At 43.5% G+C, this 17,637-nt stretch overlaps 2 protein-coding genes across 32 annotated transcripts in view; one reads left to right on the top strand and one right to left on the bottom strand.

Moving 5' to 3' along the window:
- LOC310900682 (receptor-type tyrosine-protein phosphatase eta-like) overlaps nucleotides 1-9,812 on the bottom strand; it is a 124,159-nt gene extending 114,347 nt beyond the window's left edge. Inside the window, exons 1-2 of the mRNA XM_083838986.1 lie at nucleotides 9,686-9,812; nucleotides 6,336-6,467 (exon numbers count right to left, since the gene is read on the bottom strand). The gene's annotated coding sequence lies outside the window, so the exon portion shown is untranslated. The remainder of the gene's footprint in view (nucleotides 1-6,335; nucleotides 6,468-9,685) is intronic.
- Nucleotides 9,813-9,950: 138 nt separating this feature from the next.
- Nucleotides 9,951-17,637, top strand: part of PTPN5 (protein tyrosine phosphatase non-receptor type 5) — an 81,989-nt gene continuing 74,302 nt past the window's right edge. For 14 of the 31 annotated variants that reach the window (XM_083839021.1, XM_083839020.1, XM_083839011.1 and 11 more), the window contains exons 1-3: nucleotides 10,528-10,955; nucleotides 13,710-13,787; nucleotides 14,115-14,275. The gene's annotated coding sequence lies outside the window, so the exon portion shown is untranslated. Of the gene's footprint in view, nucleotides 10,298-10,324; nucleotides 10,499-10,526; nucleotides 11,667-13,709; nucleotides 13,788-14,114; nucleotides 14,276-17,637 lie in introns of those variants that run through there. The other 17 variants (XM_083839024.1, XM_083839013.1, XM_083839016.1 and 14 more) reach the window with 11 other exon arrangements.

Raw genomic sequence — 17,637 nt, 5'->3', positions numbered from 1 at the left:
GGCAGTTCAGTAATGCTAAGTGACAATGAGACTGGGAACGAATACCAACTAGAAAAATTCAAAGAAAAAGCTTGAAAACAGCTTCAGGTGCCAGACAAAGCAGTCTTGCAGAGCATATGCCAACTTCCTCTGACTACATACAATATGCAGGTTCTTGGTTTCTTAATCAAGCTATTTTCAGCAAAAGGATGTATAGCTTGTCTTTATAACATCCTGACATGACATACAGGTTAAAATTCTTAGCTGATTATGTTCCGTAAAATGTAATTAAACCAGAGCCCAATCTCATCCTTTTCCAGTATACTTGAAGACATCAAGATACTACTAAAACCCATAAACTTGTTTTCTATGGTGATGGTCTCTTAGAAATATGACACAGAACTTAACTCTGCCCAAGGTATCGATCATGAGGCTCTAATCACTTTGTCTCCCCTGGTTCAGTATTTTGACTTACTCTGTGGTGACCTCTTGGAGCCATCACTATTCACATACATCACATACATATTAACACACCTCTCTCTGTACAGCCACAATTGTTAGTATGTACTAACAATGAATGAACTTCAGCAGTAAAGAATATTCATTTATCTCAGACACATGGAAAACTTAGGAACTGTCACTGAAATGGTTCTTTTCTGAATGAGTTATCTGCATTTTCAAACGTTTCTGGACGTGGTAGGACTATTCAGAGGCAGAAGATACTTTCCAGAAAACATTTTTCTGTGGGACTCTTGGACCAAACGTATAGCTGGCCTCTTGCCAAGGGAGCATCTATTTCTGTTCCCAAGGATGATTTCTGACATTAATTTTCTTGACCCTGGAGCAGGGGAACTATTAATCAGAGAGATAAGCAGGTAAATATCTTGAGCCATACCCAGATACATGGACTTCAGCTATCTAAAAAGTCTATCTATTCTGCCTAGCAGCAAGGCTTGCTGTGAAATGCTTGTTTACTAATATTTGCAAGACTACAACAGATGTACAAAATTAGCTAGGCTACAGTGAACGTTAAGAAAGGGCAGCTGATTGCTTAATCTAGAGAGAGAAAATTTGTTAGAAACACCTCTAGCTGTTTGCTGGCATGGAAAATTTTTATAGTCAAGAGGCAAGATTCTCTACAGTGACAGCCTTTCTTTTCAGATTTGTGCTTTTGCCTGTCCCCTACCCCATTCCTCCTGAAATTAGAAGAGCTGAAGCTAGACTATGGATTTGTATGTACAGGGAGATCTGGCTGATGATTGCTGTTGTTTTTGCCAAAACTTTTCTGATTTGCCTATTTGCTTTTTCTATGTAAAACACGCAACAGTAAGAATGCAAAAAACATGCAGAGCCAATGTTTTGAATGCTGGATGTATACAGAAGCAATATTGCAGAGGTCAAGTGAATCTAGGGATAACTGGGGTACTTTCGTCCCTTAGGAAGCTTAATGTGTATTAAAAGGCAACATTTTAGACTCAACTGTACCAGTCTCATTGATTTCTTTGGGGTAAACTTTACACAGTAGACATGAAACTTTGCTCTCTGCTTGTTGGCTAATGCCACAAACTTTCATGGGCTGCAAGTATGTATACAACACATTGTAGATGCCAATGGATTGCGCTGTTATTTGGAAAAAAAAAGAAGAAAGAAAGAAAGAAAGGAAGAAAGGAAGAAAGAAAGGAAGAAAGAAAGGAAGAAAGAAAGGAAGAAAGAAAGGAAGAAAGAAAGGAAGAAAGGAAGAAAGGAAGAAAGGAAGAAAGGAAGAAAGGAAGAAAGGAAGAAAGGAAGAAAGAAAGAAAGAAAGAAAGAAAGAAAGAAAGAAAGAAAGAAAGAAAGAAAGAAAGAAAGAAAGAAAGAAAGAGATGGCTTTTAGCACCTAAAATCTAGCTTGTGTAATTTCACGCTTTTGTAAGAATCTCACCCACTTTGTTACAATTGGACCCTGTTGAGTTTGTATACTGCAAACACAGAAAACTACAATCAGGAATTTACTATCCAATTCTGAAAAACTGATACATCGCTAAGGTATAACAAATAGGGAAAAATGAAGGAAGAGCAATGCAGGTGATAAGATCAAATAAATACAAAAGCTAACAAAACTATGTTTGATTTTAGAATTTCTCCATTAAATCTTAATACCTAACACTTCATTCATCTTTTTCCTACCTTGTCAAAACCAATCCTGCACCAGCTGAGCAATCCTGAACTCACAAGAGGTCCAGAAATGAATTTGAAATGTCAAATGTGCTGAGTTTGGGGGTTCAGCCTGCAGCTATCTCCCAGGACCTGATAATGACTACGTGCAAAATGCCTACCAACTTCTTTAAGCTGCCTTGAGTTGAGCAGTTACTAACACTGAACAACCCATGAACACCAGCTGCTTTTGAAAATAAACACAAAATCTATTTTATTTTTGTTCCTTCTCATACTCTACATAAAATGTCTAAAGCTCTTCCACTTCTCATTATCAGACCACTTTCAAAATTGCATGTTTGCACAGTATCACAGCACATGTTCTCTCCTCCAGGAAAGGTATATTTCATGCTGTAGCTATAGAGGTCTCTGCAGACATGATCCCCTGAAAGCACACTGCCATCAGCGCACTTTTTGTCCTCAAACAAGAAACAGCACACTGTCATTCTTATTTCCTCTGAGCCATATGCTTTGGTGGCTTGAAAGTATCCAAACCAAGACTTCTCTTGTTTTTCCTGAATATCTGAAGTGGATAATCCCACAGCCCCAGTCTTAAACTTTTGGATTTTTTAAATTCTGACTTTTGCATAAATTGAGGTTTTTACCTCAAGCAAAAATTAAGCTTCCAAAGTTTTGAATATGACAATGTCAGCCTTCTGCAGTGTGTGTTTATCAGAATAACTGCTGGTGACACAAGCTGAGAGAGGGGAAACCCCAGGACATGCACCGTATGTTGACAGGGCCAGCAGCAGAAACAACAACTACTAATTAAAACAGTTCTTCATGGTTTCAAAATGGCTTTTCTAATAACAACTGCTGGTTGATTCTTCCTTAGGAGTACTTAATTCTGAATAAATACATCTCTTTCTCAACTTTGGGAAAAGTTTTTTATTCCTTCTGCCTTTTTTCACATTTGAAATATAAGGAATATTATAGTAACCATGGAATCCTGATGACATAATGGTTACCATGAGAACAAAGCTGAAATAGTGTCATCAGAGCCCCTTCTCTCTGCTGTGTGCTGAGTTTTATATTTAACAGGGATGGCCAAACTGCTGCCACCCAGCCTGACCAATGCTATCCTGCTTAACTTGGGTTTCAATGGCTGTGAAAGCAAAGCTGCCCTGTGCTGCTTCTTTCCATCTCAACACGATTAGTTTTGCTTCAGGGCAGCAGTTCCACCAGTGTATAAGTCTGCATAGCAGGCAGGTAAGAGGATGAGTGTGCTGTAGCAGCTCCCCTGAGACACTCATTTGTCATGTCCCTAGGACATACTCCAATATAGCCTTTGGCCATGTATAAAATGGTTACGCTTGGTCCTTGCCAAACTAACCAGACTTAAAATCGGGTTTCCTTGACTGCACTAGATCTCTTTGCTAACTACACTGTCATTCAATGCATCATTTTCTGTGTCTAGCCCTGCCATGACCTCTGCCCAGAGAGTGCTCTGCACCCACAACGATCTCCCTTGGCTTCAGCAAGCACTAGCTAAACGCAGCAACATATCACGTGCAGCCTGTTACAGGACAAGAGTGCTGAAGCAGACACCAAGACTCAAGACAACACTGTGATTCAAGTTGCACACAGTTAGTTTTTTGAGTGCTCCTGAGTGCTGGCAATTCAGAAATTAGTTCAAATTAGCTCAGATTCTGCAGTACCGTCAGTGTGACTGCTGTGAACACCAAGTGCTACCCTCTCCTGGGGCCAGCACACCCCACTGCTACAGGGCAAACAGGCACTGTCAAAAAGCTACACCCAGAGGTAGCTCCAGCTCCAGAGAAGCAAAAGCTATTCCCAGTTAGTTTCCCTAGAGAAGCTCTTCTTTCTTTTATTGCAAGAACCGCTGGACATGACTCACTGCATATTGTTTGTTCATTTTGCTATATATATTTCCCAAATGCTATTTTTAGTTGCATTTCTCCCTTATGCTCCTACCATGTTTACTGCACTAAAACAACCCTCTAATTTTAATTTCATATTTAACCAAAATAAATGTGGCATAGCTCTGTTCCTTCAGTAAAGCTATGCTGATTTATATTATGCATACAGACATACGAAAAGTGGTCAGAGGGGAAGACATGGAGGATACTACAAAACAAAGGGGCAAATTTACCAGAGGCAGCATTTCGTATAAAGCTCCCTGCATTCTGCATGTTTAACAGAATATTTTCACACCAACACAGCCAGGTTCCTGCAGATGGTTCACATATATTTGCTTCTTCCTCTAGCCAGGATCCACAGCACACACTCTTCCCAAAGCTTCTGGCCACAAAGTTTCTACTGTAGCCTCTTTTTAGTACCTACTACCTGATATTTTTACCCCACTGTTTCAAATAGCTCTTCCTGTTTCCTTGCCTTAACCTTATATTTTCTTCTTCGAAAACCAGGATAAAAATGGAGACATTGTCAAAGACTAACTGCAAAGGCTCTCTACAACTATAGAATAATTCAGGTCGGAAAGGATTTCTGGAGGTCATCAGGTCCAATTCCTATTAAAAGCAGGGCCAACTTAAAAGTTAGATGAGGTTGCTCAGGGAGTTGTCCAGCTGAGTTCTAAGTATCTTCAAGGATGGAGATACCACAGCCTGTCTGGGCAGCCTGTACTGGTTTTCAATCTTGCTTACTGTGAAAGTAGTCACTGTTTCCTTACATCTAGTCAGAATTTATCTGGTCAGAATGTAGCTCTTGCTACAACTTAAGAGCACTGCCTTCTGGTTTTTGCTGTGAGAGCCTGATCCTTGGGACACCTCCACTAGATTCTCTCCAGTTTATTAATCTCTGTCTTGCATTGGGAAACTCAGAACTCTGGACATAGCTTCACAAGTGCCTCATGGAGGGGAGAAATCACTTTCCTCAGCTGCTGCCTATGGTTTTGCTAGTATAACCTAGTATGCGGTTGTCCTTCATTGCTGCAAGGGCACGCTGCTGATTCAGGTTCAACTTGCCATGCACTGGGACTCCCACATCCTTTCCTGCAAAGCTGCTCTCTGGCCAGATGGTCCCCAGCTTGTACTGTCACGTGGGATTACTCCCTCAGTACAAAAAGCACATTACAAAACTCAAAATTTTGCATAAAAGCACAAACCTTTGCATTTGTCTCTGCAGAACATCAAGAAGTTTCTGTCAGCCCACTCCACAGCTTCCTGATGTCCCTCTGAAAGGCAGTCCCATGCTGTAGCCTACAGACTGCTCCCCCCAGTTTGGTTTCATCTGGGAAATTCAGGAATAGCCTATCCCCTCATGCAGGTCATCGATAATGATGTTAAACAGCAATGTCCCCGGAGGAACACCATTCATAACCAGCCATCACATAAATTTTGAATTGTTGGTCACTACCCTTCAAGCCCTGGGGCTCAGCCCATTTTTTGCCATTTTTGCAGCTCGTGTCTCATTCCATATCTCCGCAACTGTCTGCAAGGATGCTGTGGGAGAATAAGTCAAAAGCCAAAGCCTTGCTAATGTCAAGGTAAACAACATTTACTGCTTTCCTCTTGGTCCCTGAACTAAACTTTTCATCATATAAGACAATCAGACTTGTCAGGTATTGTTTGCCTTTGGTAAACCCACTCTGTATGCTCGCAGTCACCATCTTCTCCTTCACATGCCTAGAAGTTACTTCCAGGTGAATTTCCCTCACAACCTTCCCAAGGACTGCCCAGCCTGCAGTTCCACGAATCTTACTGCTTGCCCTCTTGCCCCCCCAATCCTTTTTTTTTTTTAACACGGGCATCACATTTGCCTTTCAAAGACAGCAGAAAACAGCTTTGCACTGACATAAGCCACGCCCTTAGCATTCTTGTCTGGTCCCATGGACATTCATCTACAGATACTTTTTATATGAAAGGTAAACTTGTAAAAAATACAACAGACACGGTGGGGCATACCTTAACATCAAAATAAACATACTATGAATGCAATACTTCAGGATTTGGAATAACATTTTGTAGAGAAAAAAGAAAAAAAAAAAGAAAAAGCCTCTATGACTGAAGGACCTGTTCTTGGAATAGGATACTTGGATAGGGTCAGTCCATCTCCTCCACTTCTCCCTTGCCTCACCTTGGGACAGGGCCAAGATGGGGAGATAAACCCTGACTTTGAGGGTTTATCAAATGTAAGTTGGCTCCAATACAATTTGGAAAGGCCTTCTGTATGATTTCACATACCTGATGCAGAACTACAGAGCTGGGCTGGGAACGTTGCTTCCATCAGTGTACAATGAACTTCAGCATCTCTCTTTGCCATCTCTGGTTAGCCTTCTGGCTCTTTTATTCCGTTGTCTCTGTGTGAGGTCTGTCCTGTTTAAAAGAAGACATATGTTGAAGAACCCAAAGAGAGGGAAAAGAAGTGTAGAAGCCTGCCAAGTTCCATTGGACTCTTCCCATTGGGAGAAGGACTAATCTTTCCTTACACTTAGAAAATAAAAGAAAAAAGGATGCAGCCCAAACATATCAACATGGCCAGATAAATGCATCAGGCTTTGCTGTTTTGAAAGAAATGAGCCATTTGGGAGAAGGAACCAAAGCAGTTGCATTATTTATGAGGTGTTTCCCCCAAGACAGTGCAAGTCCACTGGGGACTGTGTGGTTTTATGCACTATGTTGCCAGTGGGACCTACTTCCCTTTTTAAAATGAGCAACTGAGAGTGGCAACAAGAAATGTGGCAGAGCTGCAGATGAAAAGCTGCAGGGCATCACCTTGGCGTTTGGAGAGGGCTTTTGTGGCACAAAGCTGATTGTCCTCTCTCAACCACAGATAGTGAAAAAAGAACAAGCAGAAACATTACTTGCCACAGTGGCTTTGATTCCACAAGGCTTGCTCTTAACTCTAAGAACTAAAATGGTGTTCATGGTTGCTAGTGCAGGACAGCTGTTTTGCTGCAGGTGACACACAGGGAAAGGAAGCAACCTTACCAGGGCAAACCCCAGGTAACACTTTGACCTCAGCACATCTATCTTATCACAAAACTAAAACCTGCACTGAGTTTACCTCCAGAAGATTGATTTGCATTTATCAACCTGAAATTAAAAAAAAAAACAAATCTCTGTAGCAGAGTCCCTGAGAACAGGCTCAACCCATATCCCTCACCCGCTAACAGGAGTCACTGAATGAAGCATGTTGTGAGGGCCTGACACTCTCTTTGCTGCAAGCAGTTGGAAGGTCAAAAGGGAAATAAAAACCAAAGTCACTTAGAACCAGCTGGGGTAGATTTTTGAATGACTTCCTGAGCCATATAATCAAGCATTAGCAGGGAGCACAAATACGGCTGCATACTAGCTTCAAACATTACAAATTCCCACCTTAACCAACAGCTGGGATCCTTTACCTGTTCCATCAGCTGCCTTGAACCCAGTGTGTACAATGAGTGCTTCACTCTCAGCAAGATCGAGCTTCAAATTTCAGCTATAGCCTCTGCTCTGCAACCTTGTCAGTGGACACCCTGGAATTATTTGGTAGTACCTCCTGACTGCTACTCCAAGCCTAGCTCATCAGCTGTGCTTCGCCCAATGTTCAACCTCAATCCCAGCTGTAAACCTAAATCAGCAACCTCTGCCTGCCTTGCAGAAAGCTGCCGTCAGAGGCAGCGCCGAAGGCACTGTCACATCTGACAATAAACCCATCTCAGTGGTCACCAAGTCCCAAATCTTCACCTTCAGCCTCATGCCTGACATTAACCTCACCCCAGTCCCACACTGAAGCCCTTCCTAATTGTGCCAGACTAGTGATTTCTGCCCTCCCCAGCAATGATTCCCTCTCACTGCCTCCATAGGCTCAAGCCAGGCCATAACAATGGTTGCTCAAGCCCAAACTCTAGCTCATCTTGCCCTCATGGCTTAGCCTTATATCCCGCCCTAAATGTTGGCTCCTCCTGACAGAATTTTTGACAAAAAATAGTTGGTTGACTAATCACAATACATTACTCTGCTCTGTAGTGAGCAGTTGGCAGATTACCGGGAAACCAAATTTTGCTATTCAAAATCAGTCAAGGCATATCTGAGCTGCAGTTTTTCAGCAATAAAATGCAGAGAACCGCTGGCAGCAGCACACGTAGTTTTAACATCACACCTCCTGCACTTTGGTAAGCCCAAGAAGCAAAACAGTTTCTTGGAGTAAAGCAGAGCCTCTCAGCTATTTACTGCTGCTGGCCCCATCCCCCTGCCAAGTTGTCGTGCACCCCACAGCGGCCAGTGGCAGATGGCTGGTACAGTAGCTCGGAGCATTTGGGACCGAGGAAGCTAATCCCCCGGCACACAGTAGCCTTTCTGAAATCTGAAAGGAGTTCCCATCGCAGGCTCTTTCCAGCTTTTCATGCTATCAAATTTTGGAGGGGAAGAGTGCACTGAGCTAGTCCAGTAGTAACTGATGAGTCCAGTTTTGCCTCTTGCATCAAACTCTGACTCACCCTGCACTGATACCAACTCGCAATTCTCTCTTAATTGGGAAAATCACTAGGATAGTACTCGCTGCCAGAATTCTGGGTCATAAAGTCATTCTCTGACTCAGAAGAAGGTTTACAACAGCTGTGGCAGTGATATGTACCGTAGGTGAGTCATGTTGAACTATTAGCATGAAGAGAAGAGCCTCATAAAGCCGAAACAAATACATAAAGAACTGCACTGACCCATCTAAATTATAATCTTACATTTGTTATTCTATAGCAAAGGACTCAACAATGTCTTATTGCGTACTCAGTTTTCTGGAATGCAAAATTTAAAAACAAAGTTACTGAGATGCTTCTCATCGCATGAATCCCATACAGCCTTGTAATTCCGAGGCTAAAACTTTAGCTGATATAAATTTCCTGGCAGGCATTAGGTTTGTGGAGGCATACTGGTTTTAAACAGCTCAGAATCTGATTCCAGATTCATGGGACGAAAACCCATGTTTATGGATTATGTAACAGTGAATGCAGATATGTCTGAAGTGCAGCACGCAACGTATCTAGCGGCATATAACAAAATATTCAGTGAATATTCAGAAGGAAAAAAACGCCCTGTTTAATTTAAATTACAGGAAAAAATTAGATAGATAAATACCGTCAGGTTTTCCAATCAAGGATTCCATTAAATAAAATTATTAAGAAAATATATGATATACTAAGTAACTGAAACCAATTACTGACTTTTGGTGAATGGATACTGAGGTAGTTTCACCAATTTAACAGGCCCACCATTATCTTAACGTTGAATCCTTTGACTGTGGAGTAAGCCAGCTAATGGCACAAGTCATACTCAACAATATCGATGCCAGAGCGCTCAGAAAAGCCTGGTCTCCAGCGTGTGACGTGCGTGTTTAAGTTACAACCTTTTTAGGGAGAACCAATGTGAGGAACAACAGGGTTACATGGCTATCCCTCAGTACCAAGTAATCACCGGGGGGGGGGGGGGGGGGGGGTTAGAAATGGGAGAAAGTGTAGCGCGGTCTTTGAAATCCTTTGCTGCCTTTTATCACGTCAGGACAGAAGTCCCCGTCCAGGCAGCAGCCGCTGGGTTTGTGTCAGCACCAAACGCGTTACCTGCAGGCAGCACGGCGCGATGAGGGCCAGCGCGGCGAAAATGGCCGAGCGCTGAGGGGACACCTGCCCGCTCCTGCCGGGGGCCTGGCGCCGTGACAGGGGCGGGGGGCGCCGTGACAGGGGCGGGGGGCGCCGTGACAGGAACGGGGGGCGCCGTGACAGGGGCGAGCCCCCTCCCGCCGCCGCCCACCCGCGGCTCTGAGGGCACGCGTGGGGGCTGCGCTGAGCCGGCGCCGGCGGCGGGGGGCCGTGGCCTCACTGCGGCAGCCGCTCGGCGGGGAGCTGCGGGCCGCCCCCCGGGCTCCCCCCGCTGCCGGTTCCATTCATGCTTTCTCCTTCCTTCGCCATCTCCCTCGCCGAGCGAGGGGAGAAGACGGGAGCGCGCGTGGGCGGCCGCTGCCAGGCTCCCTGTCAGTCACACGGCCGCCGCTGCCGCCGCCGCCGCGCTGCGAAGAAGGCGAGCGGGGGAAGAAGGAGGGCGAGCGGCTTGCCCGGGGGGAAGGGGGGCGGCTGGCGGCACTGCCCCCAGCCTCACGGCCCCATCCCGGGGCGCCTTCTGCGGAGACTGAGGCGGGCGCGGCCCCGCGGAGGGGAGCGGCGGCGGCCTGAGGGGTGGGTGCGCGTGCACGCGGCGGGGTACAGGGGAGGTGTGAGGTGGGGGCGCGGCTCTGAGGAGAGGCGCGAGGCAACTTGGAACGGCCGTTAACGGTCGTAACGGTTTGGCGCGGGGGGTGGGGGGGGACGGGCTGAGGGCTCCGTCTTCGTGCGCCCCCCGCACCTGGAGCGCCGGCGGCGGGGCGAAGGGGCAGCAAGGTAAGGCAGAGCCGTGCCGCGCCGCCACAAGGCGGCTGTCCGGGTCCCGGGGGGAGGACGGGAGGGAGGTGGGCGAGCGGTGGGGGCCCCGTGGGCAGCCCCAAGCCCGGCGCCCGCCCGCTGCCTCGGTGCCCTGCCCTCCCCTTCCCTCCGCCGCACCGGGCGGCTGCTCGCACCGCGATTTTTCTCCCTCCCTTCTCCAGTGTGATTTCATGCGCCTCGACAGACCCGCCGAGGAAGGAGCGGGGAGGCTGCTCTCACACCCACAGGCACGGTAGCGGCAGCAGCAGCACGGCTCGGCGCCGCTCTCCTCAGCACTGCAGCCGGCAGCCGCTTCCCCTAGCGGGCAGTGCCTGGTGCCGAGGAGCTGCAGGCGGAGGCGCAGCCGGCTTCTGTGGGGATCGCTCTGCTGGCATGGAGCAGGACGCAGGCTTCACGTGTGCCCCCTGAGCTCGCAGTTAATGAGCGATTTTTTTCAACTTGACGTGCGGTTTTCTCCTTACGCAGCCGCATTTTAGCGAGGCGGTGATTCTTGTATCTGGAAAGACGAATTTACTAGGTTTATCCTTTTTGTGTAACGGTGTTATTTACGGAGTTTATGGGGTTTGGATCCAGCTCCAGTGTTTGCCACCTGGTTGGCAAAGACTTGCAGCTGACCCTGTGCTGGTTTTGATTAGGGATTCGGGAGAATTGTGGCCGTGTTGCTCTCTGTTCTTACTTGGTGACAGCTGTATGCACCGAGGAAAGAACGTCTGCTTTGATTTCAGCCTTTTGTCAGGCAGTTTGAGATAACTTGTTTTATAAATCCTGAAGCTAATGGATCAGGTTGAAATCTTGGGTAGATTCAGAGCTCACCCTGATTTTAGCACAAGTTTTGTATGTGCCAGAGTGCTGAATTTTACCGTCTGTGATATCTGAAGTAGAAATTTTCCCTTTTGCTTTTCCGCCGCTTGTTTTTCATTTTGTTCCTTTGCAGTAGCACTTTGGTCAATGGTTTCATTGATATATTTGAATTGTGGTTGTATATTTGAAGCAAAGGATAGTCCTGAGGCTCAATATGCTCCTATTGAGACAGAACAGAATTTAGTCTGTTGACTTGAATGAATAAAATGGATCCTAGAGCTCTTGGTTTGCATTTGTGTACGATGATTCCCAGGGATTTCAGTAGGTATGTGCAGGAAGGTGAGCACATCATGTTCACCTGTGTAATTCATTGTGCCGTAATTGAATAGGTGTTATTCTTTGTAATATTTTGCAGATTTTTTTTCTCACCCAGAATTATGGTTGTGTTTTAAGGGCTAAGCTTTAAAATATTTGTCAGTACACTATAGAGAGTTGTCAACTGGATGTCATGTGTGTAAAACTAGAAGAACCTCCAGACAGCAAGACCATCAATTTAGTGTGATAAATGTAGAATACACAACAGGAAAGCAAATCTGAATGGTTGTAGCATGCATCTTGTGAGGCAAATGTTGAAAAGGTAGAAAGCCAACAAGCAGATTAATGCCTTCAGCTTCCAAGTAACTAAAGTTGTTTTAAATGGAAGAGCTTTATTCTGTTATGACATGCAGTTCATGACTTAAAGAAAAACAAGAGAATGGGGAAGAGGAGTTATTTTTGAGCATTTGTTTTTTCGATGGTGGTGGTGTTTTTTGTGTGTGTTTTTTTGTTTTTTTTTTTTTTTTTTTTTGGGGGGGGGGGGGGGTGTCTCCAAATTCCGTTATGCAGCAGGATGCTTTCCAGTATCTGTTTTCTCAGTATCTGGAAAGGCAGATGTTGCTGCAGCAGGGGCAATTACAATGACTTGCAGTACAGGAAGGGGAAAAAATATCTGTTCTGACTTCTTCCGCATAAAGCATTGATCAGATACAGAGCTTTAAGTCCCTCAAATAGTGTGAGAATGTTGGAAGTAAGGATCTGGTTTTTTGGTCTGCTCTGTTTAGGGCTTGTCAATAGAAGAGATGAGATAAGCACCACAGATAAACTTGTTTCACTAGTGGAGTGAAATTAATGCACAAATTAAAGGAAGTGTTTGTTTCTAGAAAAAAAAAAGTGTTACAATCTCTGTTAAAGAATTCTACCTTCTTGGCTTTACCTTACAGTTGTCCACAAACCTCACCAAAAAGCAGTTTTCCTAGGTTTCGTTGTTTGTTGGATGCTTAACCAAACTGCTCTGTCCTGGGAGATGTTGAGTCAAAAAGCAGAAGAGGCAGTGGTGACTCAAGCACTGTAGGCTTTTACAGAAGAGGTCTTCTCAATTGTAGCTTTTTTTAAAGGTGTATGATAAAATCCTATCTTTTCCGAGGTTGCTGAGAACTTTGTTATCGCAGCATAAGAAGCTAACTCAGAGAGAACTGCATAGACCACAGCAAAGTGAGACTGATGTGACCCTAGATTCGACCTGTGATAGCATGTAGCTTCTGAGTTTAAGCTGGTGATGCCAAGAATTTATTTCTAGCTTTTAAATATAAAGTGTTTCTACTTTAGAGGATATTTGAGACTTCCTGAAAGTAAAACATGCAAGTGAAAGTTATGAACTGAAGAGGTGACTTGTGCTAAGGCATCTTTTAGCAAAAACAAGACTGGAGGAGATGCCTTCCTTCAGGCTCTGCTTTCATACTGGTTTGATAAATAAGTTCAATCTGACACCAAGAAATGACTCAAAAGGGCAAAAAGCAAATAAAAAAAGGGCTTTTTCCTTTATCTTAGAGATGTTTGGTCATCTGTTTCTTGCAGGCAGGGACTTCATTACATGTAGCTGGCAAAGCACTTTGGCCCCTTATTTGTGTAGCAAGTGAGCCATGATACACAGGAAAGGCAAGGGGCCCTAATGTCTCAGGAATGTGGCAGGATTTTTTAACCTACTCCAGAGCTCAGGCACAATAATTGTTTTTTTTTCCCACTCTCTTTTCACACTCCTTTCATAGTATAGAACCACCTGGACTAGTTTGGTTCTATGTTTTACTACTGTGCGTACCAGAATAACAGCTATTTAGTGCAACCTTCAGCATTTTTATAACAAAGCTGATGTGGACACAACTGTATGTGTTAACATGAATTCTTGGTTTTGACACAATCTTGTCCTTCCGGTATAAACAACTCAAGTTACAGGGAGATTGTGAATTGTTTTTTTTGTAGAGCATCAGATAAATACCTTCCAATGAGCCTTGTCAAACACTGCTGTGTAATAAAGCTTTTTTTTTTTTTCCAGAAGAGTTGTGTATGTGATGCTGGGTTCACATAGCAAGGAGTGACAGAAAAAGTGCTAGCCACATGTAATATATTTCAGGTATGCTAATTTGTTGAGGATGATACCTGTCTTCGTAATCCTTCGTGCAAACTTGGGTACTTACAGATGTGGCAGTGGTTCAGAAAGGTTTTGAAAGCTTCAGTGAAAATAGTGATGGTTGCGATGTGCATACTGCCCAGCAGTTTTACCCACTGTCACACACAGCTAGCATGCCACCATCCCGATGGAAGTCTGTGTGCAAACACAGCTTCATCAAACTGCATAACCTATGACATGGATAGTGTTAATTACATTGCTTTCTTAAATCATTCAAATGTTGTAATTCGTATTTCACTAGAATTGTTCTTCCACCTGCTCTGTCCACAGATCATGTTTCGTTAAAAGTGCTGAGGAGCACCCAGAACTCTGAAGACAGCAGTTTTGTGCGAGATAAGAATGTTCCTTAAAGAAGCTGATGGAGGATAGAGCTCAAGAGTGCCTGTCAGACACTGGCAGCATAAGATGACACCGTAGTCTAGTCTGAAATTGTAAGTCTTGAGGAAGACTTGATGTCTTTCATTTTACAAAAGGTTCTTTCACTGGAGAAACTTAATAGTGGGCTGGAGTCTGCTTTCAGGACCTGCATGGATGTGTTTGCTTCTTTTCAGTTGTGCTAATGTCAGCATGGAGCAGCTAAATTTTCTTTGGTGGGTCAGGTATTCTCTGTATGCAGATTTTAACTGAATCCCTCTCCGTTAGAGGAAGTGGAGTTTATTTACCCAGGTGAGCCTGAGATCCACAACCCCCATTTCTCAAGTACTTTGCAGAACTGCTAGGAAATCTAGGAAACAGGTGGTGTAAGCTTTACAGCCTGACTGAATCTACCAAAGGAGTCTCCATTTCTGAAGCTGTGTATTCATAAGGAATTGTTTCATTTACAGAAAGCTGTTTGGAACCTGTAGGTACCAACAGTCCTGAAATCATTGATGCCGTGAAACATTTCACATGAATGATATCCATACCCTTGCAGAGTCTGCTTTTGACTGAGGCTTTTTACTGTATAGAGACCTGTCAGTAGGGGACCAGGTTACAGGTCAGGAAGCTAGGACACTGGCAGTATATATTACATGGTTGTAACTACGGTATTAAATATAAAAATTGCACTACGCTTGGCAGATATGAGCTTGATACTACAACTGGGGGAAAAAAATCAATATTAGTAGATACTTTACTGGAAACTACAAGTCCAGTGGACTTTTTTTTCATTTCAAAAAGTGGAAGAATCATATCTCAGGCTTCCATTTCTCTTCACCTTCATTACACAGTTCTTTTAAGAAACAGTAAACGCAATAAGCAATCTTGTGAAGTGTGATTCTATTTATAAGTAGGCAGTGATCAAATCCTGTCATTTATTCCTGTGTGACCCTGAGAGAAGCAGGAGATGGATGTTTTTCACTGGGAAATGGAGGAGTAATTTACATATGGAAATTTGCTAACATTAGTATACCAAGCTTATTTGCTATGTGTGCACACATTTTAAAGAACTAGGCTGTGAACAAGGAGATGTATAAGCCTAAATAATAAAAATGGCTATTCTGGTAGTTACCCCTGCATAGACAGACTATTAGATATAAACTGCTTTTGCAGAAGTTGGGAAAATTACCTCTAAACATGGAGGAGGGGAGAAAACAAATTACAAAGCTGGGGGGGGGGGGGGAAAGCCCCAAAATTATGCAATTTGAGATGTAACAAAAGCACAGAGATCTTTCAAAGCACACGTGCTTTGATAAAGATAGGTATTTTTGCCTGTAAAACCAATGTGAGAAATCGAGGTTAAATGTCCTCTTAAATATCCACACCCTTGCTTGTTCTGTAGCTATGTATAGTGAATAGTGGTAAAATACTTTCTTTTACAATTTTAACTGTTTATTCAGGTAATGATGCATGCTGTACTACCAGCGCAGCAGAGAAGTGACTCTGGGACATCTGTTACTCTTTGAAATGCATGGTTATGAAATCAGGATTAAACCTAAAAATCACAGCCTCCCTAGACCCTGCAAGTTCTTTGTGTCTAGAGATGTATGCCCTTTGCTCAAATGCAAGGGGATACAGATAATGACATATCCCACCAGTTATCTTTAAGAAATAGATACCGAAAATTGGTGTTGGAATAGCACTAGTCTCTAAACTTATGTCAGTAAAATGTAAAATTGTTTGAAATAAATGGTGGAGGAACAAGATGTAGGACTTAGCAGACTGTTGATGCATGCAAAGTAACAAACAGGATGCTTGAAGGAAATCTTTAAAAAAAAAATTCTACGAGTTTTGGTAAATATCAGCAAGTCTTTTAGATTTTCTTTGTAATATGCAGGTTGTAAACAATCAGCTTTTGTGTCAAGCTCCTAAGTATTTGATGTTAGAGTATTTGCACTGTGGTACCACATCAGTCTATAAAATCATTGCAAATGAATGTCAAAGTAGTATTACAATAGAATATGGCTTAATTCATAGGCCAATGCTGAATTTAAAGTTGTGGTAGAAAACTTAAAATTGAAAATGTTTTAGAAAGCAGTATTTTTCTTGAAGGAATATCAGTTGGTATATTATGGCTACATTCGGTTATTTCATCTATGCTTCCTTTTGGGTCATTTCTTTTTTCATAACCTAACCGTGTTTTTTTCTGGCATTCTTAGAAGCAGAAACTTGAAATTTTCATTTCCAGAAAGACTCAGTTAAAGCTTACAGGGCCATTTGTGTTTACGAAATCTGCATAAGTTGTTTCAGTATTGAAACAATAGCATGCTACTTGTTGCTTAATGTTACTTAATTAGTTAATGTTTAGTTATTTAACTGTGTACAGTTTAATGTATAGTTTATTTCTGTGACTTCACCTCTCAGTGGGGGTCAGCTTAAACAAATTTAGATGATGCAATCTTTAGGATGAATGGCTACCTTGCTTTTGGGGGAGGATGATGGGGGGTGGAATATTTGGCTTACTGCTGTGACACGTCTCTCAGCCCATGCTTTGGATCCCCTCTTTTTGCCTTTGGTCACCCAGACCTGTGTTAGCAGGCCAGCGAGTCCCAGGGTTTAGTATCACTGATCTTTAGCCAAGACAGATTCCATAGTTTTGTGTAGCCAAGCAAATGGAGGTAGACAAGAATCTTCACTCCAGGATTTCCTGTTCTGTTCTTCTTCCTGGAGGCCATGCTCTTCAAAACAAAACAGCAAAACCCAACAGTGACACTGTTGAATTCGGAGCATTCCTCACAGCCAGATGCTTTGTAAGGCCTTGGTTTCCCATAGGTCTCACAATGGTTGTTGTACTTCTCTGAACAGACTGACCTGGCACTTCATGCTCTTGTTTGTCTTCAGACACTTAAACATTTCACATCTCTTAGGAGTACAACAGAAATATTCCCACGTACCTGAGCCTCTGGAGGCTGAGCTTGAAGTTGCTTTTTCTAATCCAGAGCATCCATGTGGTTCTGAGTCAGTGACAATGGAACTAGGGCCTAATCTTGCCCATGGGTGAGATATCTTGTCTTACGTGGAAGGAAAGTTTGATGGTTTCCTGAAGAGGTAAAACTTTCAGTTTTTCAATTCGTCATCTCTTGTTTAACACAGAAGCTAGACATGCTTGCAACTAGTCAGTTGGCAGGACAGAACATCTTTATTGGTCTCCGGAAGCTAATCCTGCAAATGCCAAACATAACCTGACGGAAGCCAAAACCAATCCGTTTTACACCATTTCAATTCCAGGTAGTGCTGTTAGCAACTTGAGTGTCACAGTTCCCTTGCCTTCCCACCCCCTCAAACCCATGCTGTAACCAGTAGGCCTTGCAAGACATTATAAGCCAATAGACATGGAAATTCAGAGCAAGTCTTCTATTACAGAATTATCTCAGAC

The sequence above is a fragment of the Anser anser genome (assembly GCF_964211835.1).
Source record: "Anser anser genome assembly, chromosome: 5".
In the NCBI taxonomy this organism is placed as follows: domain Eukaryota; kingdom Metazoa; phylum Chordata; class Aves; order Anseriformes; family Anatidae; genus Anser; species Anser anser.
The sequence above is the reverse complement of the archived record's forward strand: the minus strand, read 5'-3'. Positions and strand labels throughout refer to the sequence as shown.